Consider the following 7,795-nt stretch of genomic DNA (forward strand, 5'->3'; position numbering starts at 1 on the left):
GTCTATTTTTTAGCAGTTTATTCCATCACATGATCTGTTGGGCCAGAAATAAGCCCCTAAAGAAATGATAAGAAGAATACCAGAACCAAGAGAGTGCAACTCACATTAGTGACCAATATCCCTTTACCATCATGGGCAGAGGAAATAAGCAACATGCCTTACAATAGATGCTAAAGTCAGCCTGCTTCTGCCTGCGTGTGGCCCGTGTGCACCCCTTAAAGCTTGCTGTCTGGACTGCGTGTGGCCCTTGTGCACCCCTTAAAGCTTGCTGTCTGGACTGCAAATGGCCAGTAAACCCTGCCCTGGCTTCTTGCTTTCCTGGCCATAGTGCAATGTCAGGTCACCTGCCCCACATGCTGTCCGGGTGCAGAGCACTGTTGTTACTATAACCCCACCCAGTCTTGCAGCAACCTGTGGTTTCTGATGTGAACTCTGACTCATACAAATTCAAGGCCCAGCAAAAAAAAAAAAAAAGCGCCTTCCAAACCCCTGGAAAGAGGGAACTGTCTAAATACCATTTTATAAAATGGAATTTAAATCAGTCATTTGAATGTTAAACCAGAAAATTACAGAGAACTCTCGTTATTTTTATCATACCTTGGGAGCTGAATATTTTGACATATTAATCAGTTCTCCAAAATGGCATTTACATCAAGCCTTTGATTGCGGTTGATGAGTCTCTGTCCAGGGTACTGAAGCGTCCTCTAATTCACGGCTCTGCCTCACGCCAGCTGCGCCTTGGATCACTCCAGGGCGACTGTCTGGGTCCTTCCTTGGGGACACGTGTTTGTACAGGGAGATGGCACAGTACATGGCCTTAGCTTAAACAAGGTCAGCCAACGCCCAGGGACGGGACAGTAAGAGAGCAGTTAAATCGCACCAGCCACTGCCGGGCAGAGATCGAGGCCTAAAAGGCTTCACTTAGCAGGGAGGCTCCAGGTTCATCCCTACTGTCACAAACAGCGGGATTTCCTTCTTTTTAAGGCTGAATAGTCTTCACCACTGATACACACACCACATTTTCTTTATCCATTGTGAAATAAGCCACGCACCAAGCTACAAATACCACACACTCTCACTTACAGGTGGGATCTAAACACATTGATCCCATAGAAGAAGAGAGAATGGTGGCTCCCAGGGCGTGGGGTGGGCGGGTGTGGGCAGGGGAGGGGGAGACGTTGGTCAAAGGGCAGGACATTCTAGTTAGGAATTGGGTCGGTGACCTATTGCACAGCAGAGTGATCGTAATAATGTGGGGTACATATTTTAACTTGCTAACAGAGTAGATTCTAAACCTTCTCACCACAAAAACTGGTAAGCAGGTGAGGTGATGGACATATTAATCAGCCAGACTTAATCTTTCTACAATGCGTACCCACATCAAAACATCATGTTGTATCCCATAAATATACAGAATTATTATTTGTCACTTACAATTTTTTTTTAAAAGACAGGAAAGGGCTTATGATTCTTACACCACCTGCAGTTTGTGATTCTGATTGTGCTTCTACTGATAAAGCACAGAGTGTTCTTTGTCATAACTCAGTGCCTTCTCTCCCCCTGGACACTCACAGGGGCATGGATGACAAGGGCCTGGAACACCCAGGACAGGCTCCAGGAGGCACTGTGCCCCCCCGTTACCATATTTCAGTGGAGCTGTGAATGTCATTCTTAATCCCTCGGGACTACTGTCATCACCACTAACATGTCCTGGCAAGCCCTGGAGTGAGCCCACCACCAAGACGTGCAGGAGTTGGAGTCCTTATACATCCGTCATCCCTCCTCCATCATGCCTCCTCCCTCTTCCATCATCCCTCCTCCCTCCTCCCTCTTCCATCATCCCTCCTCCCTCTTCCATCATCCCTCCTCCCTCCCCCATCATCCCTCCCTCCTCCATCATCCCTCCTCCCTCCTCCATCATCCCTCCTCCCTCTTCCATCATCCTTCCTCCCTCCCCCATCATCCCTCCCTCCTCCATCATCCCTCCTCCCTCCCCCATCATCCCTTCCTCCTCCATCATCATCCTCCATCACCCTACATCATCCTTCCCTTTGTCATCCTCATATTTCAGTTCTTCACTCAAAGACCACCTCTTCTGTGCTACTTGCAGGATCACCTGACTAAAATTACAAATATCTATACTTCCTACTCCCTTCTTTACTTACTCTTCTCTTTAGAGCTTACCAGTATCTAACATCCTATACATTTTACTTACTTATCTTGTCTACAGACTTTCTCCTTCACTGGAATAAAACTCTGTATGGGTGGGGATTTTTGTCTGTTTGTCCCACTACAGGCTGCTAGGTCCCCAAGCACCCAGAAAAGTCCCTAGTGCATAGTAGCTACTGGAGACATATTTGTTGAATGAATAAACAGAATAGATGGAAATAACAGGGAACAGCTTAGTTTGCACATTATCAAAGGCCAACTCTTTGGCCCTCAGGAAGGGATTTGGAGATGCCTTCACCCCAATCCAGCCCAGTGAGAAGGGTGTCCTGTCAGGCACCAGTCACCAAGCATCTCTCCACATGCACTGAAGAAGTGTGGATTTCGTGTGGAAACGTCCCTCAGCGGTGCTGGGAGGACGGTCGCTCCACCCTCTGGGCCTCAGTTTCCACCGTTGTTAACAGGGGAGTTAGACCGAGCCATGGTTTTCCACACTGTTCCCCAAGAAGCTTGCAGCTTTATGGAGCTGCCTCAGGACCTCTACTGAGGTTGGGGGTGGGTCGGGGGCAGCCAGCAGAGTCTAGACAGCCTCCACCCAAACCCCATGCATCAAAAAGCAAAAACAGGAGTAGGCAGGAAGCTGGCTGCATAAGGACAGCTGCACCCATGAAACACCCTGTGCACATCATGGGCATTTGACTCGCCTCTCATTCAACCCCAACAACCCCCATTTGCTCATAAGAACTGAGGCCTGGAGATGCCAGCAAAGTCACATTCCAAGTGCAAGTCTGGTGGCAGGGGCCCCCTCCCCTCCCTAGATCAGAAAGAAAAGGCTCATGTGACTAGACCCGCCAAAAACTACTGCCAGGCACTGCCAGCCCCTCCTCCTGAAATATGCAAATACTGCAACCCCCCCCCCATTTTCCAAGAACAGACAAAGCCTATAGTGGAAAATTCCCAGCTCTTCCCACCAAAAGTCTCCAACCTGCCTCAGACAATATAAAAGCCATCACCCCTTTTAAGTGGGTGTGACTTCTCTGGCCTCTCTCTCAGGACTCATGAACCTTGCCCAGGAGCACTCAATAAAGCCACGTTGTTTGGCCCTACTCTGTCTTTTCCTTTCACTGCCGCCAAAAACTTTATACCAAGTACAAGAAAAGTTGCTTTGCCCCCACTTCTGTGGCCACTAGGAAGCTCCATGTCCTCCAGGGCCCCTGACTGGCCTAAGGGGTCAACTTCAGCATGGTGCTGGCCCTCCCAGGGACTCCTCTTTGGGTCAGTTCCTCCCTTGCCTCAGATGGGTCACAGAGTTCGGGACCTCAGACTAGGGAATAAACAGGCATTCTTCCTTCCCCTCCCCCAGGGTAAAAGCAAGGTGCACGGGCACAGCTGCAAGCATGGCACCTACAGAGTGTCCCTCTGTTCAGGAAGGCCAGGTGCAAGCCACTGGCCACTGTGGTTTTTCAAGTCAGCTACCACCAGACAGTTCCCTCCTTGGAAGACACCACAGAGATATCCGAATCAGATGCACACCTACCATTTCAATGAAGGAACTCATGCAGAAAAGAATGATTTGTGCATCACATTTGTTTTGTTTTGTTTGGGTTTGGTTGGGTTTTTTTTCCTGATGTCCACAGTGCGTTTATTTGTTTTTTTAAAAATTATTATGGGAACATAATGGTTGTATATATTTATAGGGCACAGGTAATGTTTTGATGCAGGCACACAATGTGAATTAATCAAATCAGGGTAATTGGAATATCCATCACCTAAGGATTTTATCATTTCTTTGTGTTAGGAACATTCCAATTTCACTCTTTTAGTTCTTTTAAATTATACCCCAACTTATTTTTAACTATAGTCACTTTGTTATGCTGTCAAATATTGTTCATTCTATCTAATGATCTAACTGTATTTTTGCACCCATTAACCACCCCCAGTTTTCCCCCCTCCCCACTATCTGTCCCATACTCTGGTAACCATCATTCTCCATGAGCTCAGTTGTTTTTAATATTTATCTCCCATATAATAGTGAGAACGTGTGAGATTTGTCTTTCTGTGCTTGGCTTATTTCACTTAACATAATGTTCTCCAGTTCCATATGGCTACATAATGGTCCATTGTGTATATGTACCACAATTTCTTTATCCATTCATCCATTGATGGACACTTAGGTTGATTCCAAAACTTGGCTATTGTGAATAGTGTTGCAATAAACATGGGAGTGCAGATATCTTTTTGATGTACTGAATTCCCCTCTCTTGGATATATACTCAGCAGTGGGATTACTGGGTCATAGGGTAGGTCTATTTTTAGTTTTTGAGGAACTTCCATACTGTTCTCCATAGTGGTTGCACTAATTTACATTCCCACCAACAGTGTACAAGGGTTCCCCTTTCTCCACATCCTCACCAGCATTCATTATTGCCTGTCTTTTTGATATAAGCCATTTTAACTGGGGTGAGATAATGTCTCATTGTAGTTTTGATCTGCATTTATTTCTCTGATGATTAATAATGTTGAGCATCTTTTAATATACTTGTTGGCTATTTGTATGTCTTTACTGAAAAATGTCTATTGAGGTCCTTTGACCATGTTTAATTGGATTACTTCAATTTTTCCTGTTAAGATGTTGGCACTCCTTGTATATTCTAGTTATTAATCCCTTGTCAGATGGGTAGTTTGAAAATATATTCTCCCATTCTGTGGATTGTCTCTTCACTGTGTTGATTGTTTCCTTTTCTGTGTAGAAGCTTTTTGGCTTGATGTGGTCCCATTTGTCTAATTTTTGCTTTGGTTGCCTTTGCTTTGGGGATATTATTTTAGAAGTCCTTGTCCAGACCAATGTCCTTGAGCACATTCCCAATGTTTTCTTTTAGTAGTTTCATAGTTTCAGGCCTTATATTAAAGTCTTTAATCCATTTTGACTTGATTTTAGTATATGGTAAGAGATAAGAGTCTAGTTTCATTCTTCTGCATATGGGCATCCACTTTTCCTAGTACCGTTTATTGAAGAGACTGTCCTTTCTCCACCATATATTCTTGGCAACTTTGTTGAAGAAAAATTCATTATATATGTGTAGACTTATTTCTGGGTTCTTTATTCTGTTCCATTGGTCTATGTCCATTTTTATTCCAGTAACATGCTGTTTTGGTTATTACAGCTCTGTAGTATTGTTTGAAGTCAGGTAATGTGATTCCTCCAGTTTTGTTCTTTTTGCTTAGGATAGCTTTAGCTATTCTGGGTTTTTTGTGGTTCCATACAAATTTTAGGATTAATTTTTCTATTTCTGTGAAGAATTTCCTTGGTATTTTGATGGGAACTGCATTGAATCTGTAGATTGCTTTGGATGGCATGGACATTTAACAATATCAATTCTTCCAATCCATGAACAAGGAATAGATTTCCTTTTTTTTGTGTCTTCCTCAATTTCTTTCATCAATGTTTTATACTTTTCATTATAGAGATCTTTCACTTCTTTGGTTAAGATTATTCCTAGATATTTTTATTTTATTTGTATCTATTGTAAATGGGATTACTTTCTTGGTTTGTTTTTCAGATTGTTTACTGTTGACAATAGAAATGCTATGATTTTTGTATGTTGATTTTGTATCTGCAACTCTACTGAATTTATTTATCAGTTCTAATAGGGTTTTTTTTTTGTTTTTTTTTTTGTGGAGTCTTCAGGTTTCCTTAGATAGATATAAGAAGATCATATCATCTGCAAACAAGTATGATTTGACTTCTTCCTTTCTAATTTAGATGCCCTTTATTTTTTCTCTTGTCTGATTGCTCTGGCTAGGACTACCAGTACTATGTTGAATAACAGTGGGGAAAGTGGGCATCCTAGTCTTGTTCTAGATCTTAGAGGAAAGGCTTTCAGTTTTTCCCCATTCAGTGTGATACTTGCTGTGGGTCTGTCCTATATGGCTTTTATCATGTTGAGGTAAGTTCCTTCTATACACAGTTCTTTTGAGAGTTTTTATCATGAAACGATCTTGAACTTTAACAAACGCTTTTTCAGCATCAATTGAAATGGTAATATGATTTTTCATCCTTTGTTCTGTTGCTATGATGTATCATATTGATTGATTCATATGTTGAACCACCCTTGCATCCCTGGGATGAATCCCACTTGATCATGATGAATAATATTTTGAATGTGTTGTTGCATTTGGTTTTCTAGCATTTTGTTGAGGATTTTTGCATCTATGTTCATTAGAGATATTGGCCTATGGTTTTCTGTTTTTATTGTGTCTTTGTCTGGTTTTGGTATCAGGGTGATACAGACCTTGTAGAATGAGTTTGGGAGTATTTCTTCCTTCTTGATTTTCTGGAATAGTTTAGGTAGGATTGGTATTAGTTCTTCTTTGAATGCTTAATAGAATTCATCATTGAAGACATCAGGTTCTAGGTTTTTATTTGATGGGAGGTTTGTTATTACTGCTTCTATCTTGTTACTTGTTATTGGTTTATGCAGGTTTTGGGTTTCTTCCTAGTTTAACTTTGGTAGGCTGTATGTGGCTAGGAATTTATCCATTTCTTCTAGGTTTTCCAATTTATGTAGTTGCTCATAGTAGTCTCTAATGATCCTCTAGATTTCTGCAGTATCAGTTATAAAGCCTCCTTTTTCATCTGTAATTTTATTTATTTGGGTCTGTTTTCTTTTTTTCTTAGTCTGGCTAAAAGTGAGTCAATTTTGTTGATTTTTTCAAAAACTCAATTTTTTGTTTCATTGATCTTTTGCAATTTTGTTTCAATTTCATTTATTTCTGCTCTGATCTGTATTATTACTTTTCTTCTACTAATTTTGGGTTTGATTTGCTCTTGTTTTTCTTTTTTTTTTTTTTTGAAAGGCATCATTAGGTGTTTATTTAAAGATTTTCTCCCTTTTTGATGCAGGTACTTATTGCTATAAACTTTCCTCTTTGATCCTTTTGTAGTTCATAAGCATGATGGATTTTCATGCACATGTGTGAGATGTGCCTCCCTCAGTCCTTGTTACAAGGTCGGCACATTACCCATCTGATATGAAAAGAATAAAAAAAAACCTTTCTTCTTATTAATGTCTTCACTGTATCCCATAGGTTTTGATATGTTGTGTTTTCATTTTCATTTGTTTCTAGAAATTTTTTAATTTTCTTCTTAATTTCTTCATCAACTAACTGGTCATTCAGGAACATATTGTTTCATTTCCATGTGTTTGTATATTTTCCAATGTTCCTCTTGTTATTGATTTCTAGTTTTATTCCATTGTTGTCATAGAAAATACTTGATATGATTTCAATTTAAAAAATTTTTTTAAGACTTGTTTTGTGGCCTAACATATGGTCTATCCCTGAGAATGATCCATGAGCTGGGGAGAAGAATGTGAATCCTGCAGCTGTTGGATGAAATGTTTTGTTAATATCCATTAGGTCTGTTTGCTCTATAGTGCAGGTTAAGTCCAATGTTTCTTTGTTGATTTTCTGTCTGGATGACCTGTCCAGTGTTGAAAGTGTGTTGATGTTTCCAACGATTATTGTCCTGGGGTCTATCTCTCTATCTCTGATAATATTTCCTTTATATATATGGATGCTGCAGTGTTTGGTACATATATATTTAGAACTTATATCCTCTTATTGAACT

At 40.9% G+C, this 7,795-nt stretch overlaps 1 non-coding gene across 1 annotated transcript; it reads left to right on the forward strand.

Annotated features, from left to right (window-relative positions):
- The first annotated feature begins 7,098 nt into the window (after window positions 1-7,098).
- On the forward strand, window positions 7,099-7,198 carry LOC142861538 (small nucleolar RNA U13). The gene has a single exon (XR_012912764.1). It is a non-coding gene; the product is annotated as a small nucleolar RNA U13 (small nucleolar RNA).
- Window positions 7,199-7,795: the final 597 nt, after the last annotated feature.

This window comes from Microcebus murinus, chromosome 16 (assembly GCF_040939455.1).
Source record: "Microcebus murinus isolate Inina chromosome 16, M.murinus_Inina_mat1.0, whole genome shotgun sequence".
Lineage (NCBI taxonomy): Eukaryota > Metazoa > Chordata > Mammalia > Primates > Cheirogaleidae > Microcebus > Microcebus murinus.